The following is a 13,753-nucleotide window of genomic DNA, read 5'->3' on the forward strand; positions in this document are numbered from 1 at the left end:
CTCTCCCCTTCCCTCCCTTCCCTTCCCCTCCTCTTGTCTCCTCTCCTCTCTTCCTCTCCCTTCCCCTCCCTCTCCCTTTCTCCACGCTGAGAGCTACTTTATAAGAGAAACACAGTCCCTTCCTGTACCCCTGTACCTAGAGAAGTACTTGTCAGCAGATACACACACACACACACACACACACACACACTTCTCTTATCCTTTATCCTACACTTTTTCCTTTTCCTTTTTTCCTCCCTTCTTCCCATTATTTTCATTTTTCTTTATATCTCTGTATTTTACATTATGATTAACTAATAAAGCACTTAAAATGAAAGACTCTGATCTACTTCACAAATGATTGCATGTGCCAGGAGAGGTTTGGAACAACTATACAGCCGAAAAGCTTATATTAATAGTGCTAATGCTGTCACTTATTTAGTACTTTTGTCCCATGGCTTTCCTTCAAGAAGTCATATGAAATACTTTTCCCCCTCAATTTTATTTGTACAAGTGGATCTTGCAGAGAAATGATTCGAGAAGGCTTTCCTGAGCATACTTGAAGATCGTCCACCATACCATCTCACCATGGAGGCGAATATCCTGTCCTTGTTATTCAACTGAGGGCAATTTTAAAAGCTGACTTCTGATGACTTGCTCTGCTTTTAGCCTCCTTCGGCACTGCTAACCTAACCTTTTTATGGAGGGATAAGCAAAACGTAGTCTATAAATGGACTTTCAAATGGGCAGCCTTGGTGAGAGGCATTTCGGCGTCGTTCACAAAAATCGAGGCCGTTGTGTCATAGGTCCTTAGGAAAACGGTCTTGAGTCCTGGGATGAAGATGGGGTCACTGCCCAAGGGCTTTGCAAAGACTGACCAGGTCAGAAGTTAGAATGCCCATCTCAGGATCTCTGCTTCCTGCTTCTAATTGGAACATCTTTAATTCTGTCACCAGGCCCGAGAGGACAGAGAGGAAAAATGAGGAATGATTCTGATCAAGTCATAATAAAACTTGACTTGCTCTTAGAAGTGCTGACTGCCCCCTTCTCTCCCCTTAGCTCTCTTTCTCCACCAGCATCTCCCAAGAAGTCTTCTTCACCTGACACATCCAGCATGGAAGGTGAATGCCAAAGACCTTTTGACTTTGGAACCAGCTTGAAACTGATCCAATAATTTTTTAATGTGATTTCTTGCTGGCCTGCTATTTTGTTTGTTGCTCCTTTTAGACCTTCCAATATCTGTTCATTACGCTTCCTCAATACTCCTGAGCACAATAATCTTCAAGAAGGTGGTTTGGTGTTTTTTTTTAGTTCTTATTCTTATTTACACATCACTTTTTAATACAAGTTATAGACCAAATATTGTTCATCCAGACCTAGCAACATTTGGCAGATGTTTGACATTCCAAAGCAAATTCTGTACAGTGTATTTTCTTGTCAAGGATGCTTTTAAGATGCCAAGGCTTATGAAGTTGCCCAGTTATCATACTGCCAAAGCAACTGAAATGAAAGAACAGAATTTAAACTAACAGGGTAGACCAGGAAACTGCACATAAGTTGAGATCTGACAGTCCCACACCATAATCACTCTTTTTCAAGGCATTCAAGGACATACAAAGTAAAGCAGATAAACATCTTTGATTGTTAGGTTGACAAAACAGTCAAAATGCAGATGTGTTGAGGCCAAAATGTGGATGAGATTAACCTAGTTTGATTTCACTTAAATTACAATAAATGAAAAAAATATATACTAAGAATAGGATTACTATCCATGTATATAATAGGAGCCCTGGCACAGTGGTTAGAATGCAGAATTGCAGGCAAACTCTGCCCACAGTCTGAAGTTCGATCCTCACAGGCTCAAGGTTGACTCAGCTTTCCATCCTTCTGAGGTCAGTAAAATGAAGACACAGGTTGTTGGAGGCAATAGGCTGATTCTGTAAACTACTTGAAGAGTACCATGAAGTGGTATATACGGTAAGTCTAAGTGTTATCGCTATTAAATGCAATTAATCTAATGTTTCAACTGATTGATCCCCGTATTTGGGATTCTTACTGCTAATTCTCTGCCACTGTTGAGCAAGAGGAGGAGGAGGAGGAGGAGGAGGAGGAGGAGGAGGAGGAGGAGGAGGAGGAGAAATATATTGCATAGTCATCACAGATGGGCCCACAGATATTGACCTCTGTTGTTCATAATGACTTTGATCAATCAAACAGAGCTACACTATGTGAATAAGGCAGAAAGAGGGAGGCTAAGTTACCAGTTCTATTTGTATTCATTCCCTACAAACAATAAGAACAATGCCAGTCCCTTTGGACATGTTTTGTCCAGCATGCCCCTTCTAAAACCTAATTTAATCCCCAACTCCCCCCCTTCCCACTATTTCTTGCACACTGGGATCTTAATCTCACAAGTCAACATGCTGTTGTCCACATTCCACCAACATCCAGGGCAATGACATCTACAAAGGATAAATGGAAAGCAAACTATAAGCATTGTGGATGAAACCTGTGTTTTTAACAAGACATTTTGAAGGTACCTACCTTAAATGCATCTCTATAGGTAGTGGGCCAGGTAGAAAAGGAATCTATCCATTTCCTTTGAAAGCCTCTTGTATGCAGCCCCAGGGGAAGCTGCTCTGTTAGATTCTACATTTGGTTATTTCCTTTCGCAAAGCTGAAATCCAATTGAAAAGTTTCTTTAGACAGCCATTGTGTGGAAACATGATGTCAATATTAATAAAGGCTGAATTTCCCCTTGGCTCACTTCTTACAGATAAGCTTTTCAATAATACTTTGCTTGCACCAAAAGTCTGGTGGGACTGGGAATAGTAAAAAAAAACACTAATAAAAGAATGTTGAATGTTTTTATATTAAATTTCCCCACAGGCGCACTGAAAAGCCTACTTAGAGGATGCCAATCAACATGGTACTTATTAAATGTAACAAGAGTCCCGTTACAACAGATCTTTTCAAGCCCCTAGAAACAAATTGGAAAATAAAGACAAAAGACAATTACAAATGCATTTGGTTGCACACCCTGGACACATCACCTGATACCAAGTAACATGAAGCCGCATTGTTTGATCTTCAAAAGGGGTGTGTGTGTGTGTGTGTGTGTGTGTCTCTGTGTTTGTGTCTTTCAGCCTACAGCTCTATCTAAATGCCACTTAGAAATGTCAGCAAAGAATTTCGTTTCTCATTTTTCTACAAGTCTCCCATAAAAAAAAAGGTGGAGATTGAGATAGACTTGTTAAGTTTTCAAAAGTTTTCAAATGTTTTGCACACATCACCTTACAAGCTGTGTGAAGGAGTAACACATCTGTTTAGAACAAACTGATGGGACCATCTCTTTGTCTCTTGATTCATCAAGCGCCTTCCATCCAGTTAGTAAAGAGGCAACTTTTGAGTAAATGGAAGAGTGGATCTACTACTCATCCATGATTTTTGGAAGTTATCTGTGGCATCCGTAGCATACAAAGGGGACAAATGACACTGGATATGTGCTGATATCATTGAGCAAATGACACAAATGACTCTCACAGGTGTCTTCGCAAGGCACAGCTAAAAAGTCAGCAACCATGCAATTAATGCTCTGCCTCTTTTTTATGTGTGTTGTACTGTATGACACAAATAAAAACTGGATAAGCTTCAGCCACACCACTGTACCTACAATTGCGACATTTTTCCCCACACCCTGCAGACACTCCTGATCTTTTGATGACGTGCAGGACCATGTTGTTGTAGCTTCAGTTGGCCGCCTATGTATGGCATTATTATTATTATTATTCATCTTTATAGTTCAATTTGTTTTGTGTTTTCCTCCATCATAGTATTTACAATTAAGTTTTGCCTATGTTGCATTGCCCATGCAATCCACATGCAGTGCCCATGCAATCCACATTCCTTTGTAAGAACTCTTCAGCAGAAAAAAGGATCTGTACATCTACGCATCTCCGTGTGTTCAAAGATTACCTTGGCTGGAAGATTAAAAGAGCCGTGTAGGCATCACTGGATGGTACAGAATTGGGGGGAACAGCAGATCTAAATCACAGAATGATCCTTAACCAAATCACCTTCTTTTCCCAGATGCCCCTTTCTGGGAAAACAAACATCTTCTCCTCACATCTACACATTAAAAACAACAACAACAACAACAACCAAAATTCAAAAGACACTGACTCTGTGCTGTATATTTTTTAAAAAAAATAAATAAATAAAGAGAAAAAGAACCCACGGTTTGTTTGTTTCTTACTTTCTCTCGCTCTCCTTTGAGCCAGCCCTTTCCAAACTTCTTAACACAGGCAAATTCAAAGGACCTCATCAAAGTTTCCGGTGCTTGGAGAAATGTCACGTGTTTCTTAAAAGGAGATTAGCTTTGTTTCTTGTTGTCTTAGCAGAAAAGGGGGTTAAATGTTAAGACCCATCTCCTGGGGGGAAACTGATGGACTCAGCAGTCTTTGTGGCAGAGAGCTGAGGTCCCTGCTTACTCTGACGGTCCAACTGCAGGAAGCCACAGGGACACATCAGAAGATACTCAATGAGGCCAAATTAAACACCAAAAGTACATTTCAGACACAGGATGGGCAAAGCTGTTGTCTAGCCTTTCTTTTGGCTGAGTTAGTTTAGAATTTATTTATTTATTTTTTTGCTTATCCAAATCAAGGAAGTAAAGTTCAAACAAACAAACAAAGAAAGAAAAAAGTGGAATAGAGAGTAGTCTAATCCTGCAAATCAATAGAAAGGGTTTTATTGAAAAAAAATAATAATAATTTGTTTGGGGGAAACCTGGCAAACTGAGACACCTGGATGAGAGACCAGATTGGAGAAATCTGCCAGTCTCTTCTTTTAAAATAAAGGAAATGGATGATTGAAGGAAGCCAATTATAAACTGAGAATGTAGTTTGTGAGCAGCCAAAGATATTGTTTACCTTCTATTTCCTTGTCTGCCAGCTGATGTGGCCTCCCTACAATATGCAAGGCACCATGGCTTGTAGTAGGACCAGTGCTTTTTTTGTAAAAGAAAAAGGTGCCGGAACTCACACATGTCATACAACCCACCTTGCCTACCCTACAAGGTTCCATCCAAAAAAGGTGCTGGACCTCCGTTCTGAGGGTTCTATGAGAAAAAAAGCCCTGAGTAGGACCTTCAAAGCCCCAACTGACTGGAGAGAGATGTTGAATGATGGTTAGACAAAGAAGTATGGTGCCCCAAATAGGGTGACCATTTAATTCTGGGGCTGCTGCTGAAAGAAGACGTGGAAAAAGACAAGGATAAGAAAGACGAACAAGATAAAAATTTAAGAGTAACAGTGCCATATTTGGGTTTCAACACTGAATTTCCAATTTGGCATTGAGTTTGAGAACGTAACATAGCAATCATTGTTTTGACTTGCATTATGATGGAGTTAGAGTATCAGAAGATGTAGGACAATCTTACTTATCCCCCACATTCTTTCTCTGGCTCTATTCCTTCTTTCACTTACTTTAAGCCAGATGCTTTGAATTGCGGCCACAAGTTTATTTCTTTGGCTTTCAAGATAGATGTGGATTGTTTTAAAATATACAAGTGTTCTTGTCTATCACTTCTGTTCCTTGACCAACATGTTGGGTTCAAGTCCCAAGAACCATCTCACTAGGGTTCTGTCTTAAATCATATTAGCCTTTGTGTACTAACACTTCAGTTCCTCTCTTCTGCACACTGAGTAGCTATATAAACTACAAAGGTTGTGAACTTTATGAGTCAATGTCTGTCCTCATTTTCCACTAAGTGTTTCAAAAGATTCCATTTCCTCCTACACACATAACTCCCTATCCAGAGTTTTTCATTCTGTGTTTTCATTCTCAAACACCCTGCCCTCCAAAAGGATTAAATTTAAAACTTGCTCAAGTGAGTTGGTCTTGCTTTGCCCAAGCATATTCTGACTAATTTTTTTATTTTTTATTTTTTATTTTTTTTTATTACATTTATATCCCGCCCTTCTCCGAAGACTCAGGGCGGCTTACAAGCTTAGCAGTAGCCTTCATTCTAATATTTATGAGATGCAACCTCATGAGCTAATGGCTAGTTTTTTGCTGTGGTGTGCTTTGCTCCCCCCTCCCACCATCTTCATTCTTTTAGCGTTGACTCTTGGAGACTGCTAGGATTAGTCCATGCAATTTTTGTGGCAAGATTTCAGTAGTACTTTGCCATTGTCTCCTTCTTCCTAAGTTGAAAGAGAGAAGAACTGGCCTAAAGCCATCCAGCTGGCTTCATGCCTAAAGTGGGACTAGACCACTGCCTTAACCATTACATCAGACATGTCAAACACAAGGCCCGGGGGCCGGATCCGGCCCGTGAAGTGGTTTCATGTTGCCCACGAAGCCACCCTGGAAACAGTGAGGGAACGGCCCCCACTGCCTTGGCCCTGGCCCAGAGACCCTCCTTCTGCCAGAGACCCTCAGATCTGTCCCACTCCTGCCCAGGCCCCCATGGGCACCCTTGATGCAAACGATGTAGAGCTGGCCACGCCCACCCAGTAGGCCATACACACTCTAGCCACGCCCACCCAGTAGGCGACGCCCACCCTGGCCATACCCACCTGGCCCCCTGAGGGCAACCACAATGCTGATGTGGCCCTCAATGAATTTGAGTTTGACACCCCTGCATTACATCAAACTTGTTCTTTCCTTGTGGTATTAGCTTCCTTTTTAAAAATGTTATGTAATTTGCTTCATGAAACAAAATCTAATTTTCCCTCCTGAGACTCTGTTTCCAACCCAAGTGAACAGCCTTAACAGAAAGTAAGACAGTTGATTTAATCTTCCTAGCGGTGGCCATATCAGTCTGGCCCTCTCTGACAACAAATTGAAAAGATGTCACTGCATCCTACCATCTCTGCATTCACTTTTTTTTGTCCATTTAAACTTCAATGGTTTAACAGCGAACGGATATAATGTCTGCATTTCTTTTGCCGATAAATACAAAAGAAACCCTTTTTTTTCACTTACTGCCTTAAGATACTGTAAATCACGATGACCAAAAAGCAATCTTAACTTCCATATGTTTTGTGCATCCCTAGTTACTCCACCTCAGTATGGTGATTAACTGGTTCAACATTATATCATTTTTGTAAAAAAAAAATGACAAAAAGGTACCGCGTCCATTGCAAAATTAGGTTAGATGGGCACAGCAAGGTAATTCCATGCTTTATTTAGTCTTACGTAGCTTCTTCCCTTTATCATTGCTGACAATAAGTAGCAGTAGCAGAAAAATGCACAGAGGCTTTGCAGCCTGATGTGCAAACAGCGCAATTAAACCCTAGAGGGATTTCTGTCAGCATAACTTGCCTTAAACAAATTCACTTAGTCTTCCCAGAGATGTATTCGGTCTCTTGCGGGTTCCAGCTGTGTAAAAAGAGTTCTGCTAGGCTTCCTAAGGTAATACTTCCTTACTCCCTTGCTCAGGTGGGAATACAGAACAGGCTGAGCCAAGAGGAAGTTGGCTTCAGTGTCTGGAATGCTTCCATGTGTTCTTTTGCAGAGTTGGTCTCGGTCTGTTGCTAAGCGGAGGGTGAGGTCTCTCTTCTGACCCACAGGGCTCCATTTTGGGTGTCAAAAGACTTTGATCTCCTAGGCCAAGGGTGAGGAACTTTGGCTCTTTTATGACTTGTGGACTTCAACTCCCAGAATTCCTGAGCTAGCCAAGGTTCCCCACCCCTGGCCTAGGGAACAATGCCCATTCATGAACTGGACTGGCCCAGTTTCAGAGAAACTGGAGAAAGCAATTATCTTTGGAAGAGTTAAAGGTAAAAGGAAACCAGGTCATCAAAGAGCACGGTGGCTGTGTACACTATCAAAGCTGACACCTCAAAGAAGCAGTGCAAGATCAGAAGATGTGCAGAGATTTGGCCTGTTAGGCATATGATGATAGCCTACATATTGGGTTGGAAATATATAAGCCATGATGATGTTGTAACTTTAAGAAGGTAATTGATCCATGGGCGTGTGAGGTTGCTCATGGCCATAAGAGGGAGCTAGAAATGTAGATTCTCTCTCTCACTGGATCTCTCTGAATATCTGAATTTGCTGATGGTTCTATTATTGCTTTTTTGCTCTGTATCTGCATAACTGTGTTTTTGACCTCTGGACTGGTAAGAAGACTTTGTATTAGGATTTGTACTTGGACGGTTATTTTTGTGTATGACCTGGACTGACTATTTTTGACTGTGCATTTTTGATTTTACACCACCTTAAAGTAAACTACTTTCTATTTTCACAAATCAGTGTATCTTGTGGTTACTGTGATCTTTTACTGCTCTCAATACCCTTCCTTGTCTATGCAACTCTTTGGTAGCACAAGGAGACCTCTGCACAACAATACTTTCCTAACATGGCCCATAGATTCATGAATGGGCATTGTTCCCTAGGCCAGGGGTGGGGAACCTTGGCTCTTTCACAACTTGCTGGCTCAGGAATTCTGGGAGTTGAAGTCCACAAGTCATAAAAGAGCCAAGGTTCCCCACCCCTGGCCTAGATGATCCCAATACCTGTTTTTAAAAGTTCTTTTGCATCCAATGGAAGGGAGTCCTGAGACTTATGCTTTGATTTCCTTGAGCTCTGGTTCCACCTCTATCTGACGATAAGCATGCCTGGGTAAGATAGATACACCACAATAAAGTAAGCAGCCATTCAAGTAGATTTGATTTTGTGGCTTTTAAGGCTGGGAACATTATTACTCATGGATGAATGCTGTTACATTCAAAAGTAGAAGAAGCATAACTTTCCAGCCAATCACAGCCGGCCCAGAGAATCCAAGAAAAGCAAAGTGACTTCACATTCATTAGTATGCCATTGTGCAAAATGATTGAGTTACATCATTTGCACGCTATGTAGCAGGTGATGTCACTGCTTCCCTACCATAGACGCCCATTCAGTTGTCTTACTTGACAACAACATGATTCTTGAACCCCAGGACTCTTAAGAGAGACTGCTTATTTACGGTCAGCTGGATTGAGAGGAAGACAACCCCAAGTTTATAATAATACAAAAAGGTGAATAGACACACAAATAAAACAACTGCAGATATCCAGCACAATGATAGAATCCAGTGTCTATGGAGATTCTCAGTCATCCAAGTCATGGTTGTCTCAAAGGTGCTTTTTCAAGAGGCAACTGGACTTTCTCATTTTTCTTTGAAGACATTTTGCTTCTCATCCAAGGAGCTTCTTCAGCTCTGAGCTGAGCTGAAGAAGCTCCTTGGATGAGAAGCGAAACGTCTTCAAGGAAAAACAAAGAAAGTCCCATTGCCTTTTGAAAAAGCACCTTTGGGGCAACCAGAAAACAAGATTGACAAGCTAGGCTTGCTTCACCTGAAACCAAATTGTTTTGATTAGAATCCAAAGTCCTGTACAGTCCTAGAAGGCAGAAGTGGAAAGCAGCAACTATCTCTCTATTAGAAAAAATGGAACCTTTCTTGAAATTCTTTCTCTAAGATGTTCATTTTTCTTGATGGACCTGTTTTCCTTCTTCCAAAATGAGATTAAATGCCACTGTTCTGCAGTTCTTGTAAAACTGCTGAAGTAATAGACATTTGCAAAAAGCAATGGGTGGAAGCTCCTCAGAGGGAGATGATTTTGCACAACGGCATATGAAGAATGTGAAATTGCTTTTCTTTTCTTGGATTCTTTGGGCCGGCTGTGACCGGTTGGGATGTTAAGTTTCTTCTACTTTTGAATTCCTCCTCAGAGGAGAAATTTCTTGACAGCAAGAACAATCCATCTTCCTGGAATTACTTCCTGGAATTTTAGTTGCTCTGTCTCTGGAGGTTTTCAGGCAAAAACTGGACAGCCATTTCTCCAACATGAAATAAGAGCTTCTGTCCAGGGCAGGGGGTTGGACTAGAAGACCTCCAAGGCTCCCTACCATCCGTATGATTCTATGCAGAAATGTTCTACTGCCTTTGAAAAACACTTCCCTCTGACATCACACGGAAAGATGCAGATGTAAACTCGCCCTGTAAAACCCTCTTATTGGAAAAGTCAAGCTATCGAAATTTCGAAAGAGACTTTTTGTTTCTCTGCTGACAACTGCAATGATTCTGATCAGTAGCTAGAACTTCATGCTGTTGGCTGATGCTAAAGTTAAACAAGTGTGACAGCCCTAACAGCAGTGATGGATGGCTGTGGATCTGCTAAACTGACGAGAGGCCAAAAGGCTTAAGGTGGTTGGTTGTCACTGAAAATGGGCAACAAACAGACATGGCTTTTGAAGACTTTCCAAGGCTTAAGATGAAGTGAAGCCTGCCATGAAAACAGGAGAGGCAATATTATTGGGGTTCCACTCTCCATCTGGCTCCTACATTTCCTGGGTTACTGCTAGCAACACAGATGGTAAACTTAATACAACTACAGGGGGCTAGACAGGGAGCCAAACAGCCGGATAATCTGTACTCCTAACCTGGGCCAGATGCCACGATGGATGTAAAGATGACTAAAACAACTTTTCATTTCTCCACCACCCAGGAAGAATCTGTGAGCTGAATGACAAGAATCCACTTCCTGTCATTCAGTCATGTTATCTGACTTTAGAGAAGAAGAAAGATGACATTTTGACCATATTAATTTGATTCAACAAGAAATGAAGAGCCCAACTAGACAACCACATCTGCCGACCTAGGCCAGGGATAGGCAACCTTGGCTCTTTTATGACTCGTGGACTTCAACTCCCAGAATTCCTGAGCCAGCCATGCTGAGGGGAAAGGGAGAGGCTTCCAAGCTGAGCCATGCTGCCTCAGGAATTCTGGGAGTCAAAGTCCACGAGTCATAAAAGAGCCAAGGTTGCCTACCCCTGACCTAGGCAAGTATCAGAAAACCTAAGCAAGGTCAGATCTAGTTGGTACTTGGAGACAAGATCTCCAGTGGATCCCAGGGATGTACGTCAGAATCAAATAAATATCCAGGAAAAAGACAGTAGCAAAGCTTTTCATACTGTTGTCCCTAAAACCTCAAGGATGAGTCCATGAAAGGCACCTCCTACCTTGTTTAACTTACAGAAATTTCTGATTTACATTTATCAAGAGACTATCTTTTGATCGTGAATATACTAGTTTCATGTATATGTATATGTTTATGTGTATGTATACATATATACACATAGATAGCCCTCAACCTATGAGCACAATTGAGCCCACAATTTCTGTTGCTAAGTGAGACAATTGTTAAGTGAATTTTGCTCCACTTTATGACCTTTCTTGCCACAGTTGGAGATGAAAAGTTAGTATCACGATTGTTAAGTGATTCTAGCTTCCCCTATTCACTTTGCTTGTCAGGTCACAAAAGGTGATCGCATGACCCCGGGACACTGCAACCATCATAATATGAATCAGTTGCCAACTGGCTGAATTTTGATCATGTGACCAGTCATAAATGTGAAAACCGGTCATAAGTCAATTTTTTTCCAATGCCGTTGTAACTTTAAACATTCACTAAATGAACTGCTGTGAATCAAGGACTATCTGTATGCATATATGTATGTGTGTGACAGATAGATAGATAGATAGATAGATAGATAGATAGATAGATAGATAGATAGATAGATAGATAGATAGATAGATAGATAGATAGATGGATGGATGGATGGATGGATGGATGGATGGATGGATGGATGGATGGATGGATGGATGGATGGATGGATGCATGCATGGAAGGATGGATGGATAGATAGATAGATAGATAGATAGATAGATAGATAGATAGATAGATAGATAGATAGATAGATAGATAGATGGATGGATGGATGGATGGATGGATGGATGGATGGATGGATGGATGGATGGATGGATGCATGCATGCATGCATGGAAGGATGGATGGATGGATGGATAGATAGATAGATAGATAGATAGATAGATAGATAGATAGATAGAGACATAGATTTAGAGATAGAGATAGAGATAAAGTTAGAGATAGAGATGGAGATGAAGATGGAGATGAAGATGGAGATGGAGATAGAGACATACAGATATATAGATAAATATAAAATCATCATCATTCTAGCCATGGTCCATCCACTGCAGGATGAAGGCCTCTTCTATCTGTTTCCAATCTATATGCTCCTGAGCTCTCTTTTGCCAATTGGGCCCTCAATACTTCCTGATATCATTGATCCACCTTGTTTTAGGAAACTTTCATGGACACTTTTAACAAGCGGGATCCATTCTGTGACTGCCTTGGTCCACCTGCCATCTGTTCTTCCTGTTATGTGACCAGCCCATATGATGATATTGTACACTTTAGTGTGTTCTCTAATCCACATGCAGGTCTTTCTATCTTGTCTTGTGATGCTGTAACTTTCCTTGGCACTTTGCGCCATTCGTAACTTGTGAGATTAGTGCCCAAGTTTCACCGGCATATATTAGAGCAAGTAGCACATGCTGATCAAAAAACTTTTCCTCGTCAGGCCTAGGGCGAGGCTGTTCTTGAAGATTATGCTTAGCTTGCTGAATGCCAGCCAACCACATTTAACACGTCATTCGGTTTCCTTTATTTTATCACCTTCCATTGAGATCTGTTGGCCAAGGTATATGTAGTGGTCTAGTATGTCTAGTTTTCCTCCAGATATTAAAAAAAATGTTTCTTTCTTTGGTGAATTTATTAAACATAACCTGATTCTTTTTCAGGTTTATTTTTAGGTAAAGGCAGGGCTTTTTTTGTCATAGAACGCTCAGAACGGAGTTCCGGCACCTTTTTTGGATGGAACCTTGTAGGGTAGGCCAGGCAGGTTGTATGACATGTGTGAGTTCCGGCACCTTTTTCTTTTACAAAAAAAGCACTGGGTAAAGGTACAGGTAAAGGTTCCCCCGCACATGCGTGCTAGTCGTTTCCAACTCTAGGGACCGGTGCTCATCTCCGTTTCAAAGCCGAAGAGCCAGCACTTGTCTGAGGATGTCTCCGTGGTCATGTGGCCGGCATGACTAGGCACCAGAGGCACACGGAACGCTGTTACCTTCCCACCGTAGTGGTCCCTTTTTTTTCTACTTGCATTTTTACGTGCTTTCGAACTGCTAGGTTGTCAGAAAGTGGGACGAGTAACAGGCACTCACTCTGTTACGCGGCACTCAGGATTCGACCCACCAAACTGCTGACCATCTGATTGACAAGCTCAGCGTCCTAACCCACTGAGCCACCGCGTCCCTGGTTTATTTTTAGTATTATATAAACCAAAAGGAAATGCTTTTGGCTTTTGCTGTGCAGCAACTAGGGATGCAATCCAGAATATACCCTCACAATTATGAACCGAAGGATCTGTAGAATTAGAAAAACTATCCACAAGGACACTTGTCCACCGTGGAGAGCAGAAATCCCTTAGCCTTTATCTAAGTTCATCAGCAGCATCACAGATGCAGCCAGAAATCCCCGTGATGAAATAAGATGTACAATCAGAACTCCAAAAACGAAAGAAAAGGAAGAGCTGCTGTATCTGTACAGGTTCTTTAGACAATTTCAAGATTTTTTTTTATACTTTTACAGCCAAGCCAGAGTTATATATCCTCGGAGAGGAATCTGTTTTGCTCTAACAGCAGTTTCTGTTTTTACAGTTGGGGGACCCGGAGACCAAAATGCCTGCATAAAATTTAACTGTACGTGTAATTGCTGTAAATAATGGTTTATCCAATATATAGTTATTAAAGCTTTCCCCTTTTGAGAGGTACAGTTAGGGTTACTGTACTCTCCGCCATGTGAGATAAGTCTGAGCAGCCTCATTTTTCATCCCCTTTTAACACTATCGCTTCTTTT

This window comes from Vipera berus (genome assembly GCF_964194415.1).
Source record: "Vipera berus genome assembly, chromosome: 4".
Taxonomy (NCBI): domain Eukaryota; kingdom Metazoa; phylum Chordata; class Lepidosauria; order Squamata; family Viperidae; genus Vipera; species Vipera berus.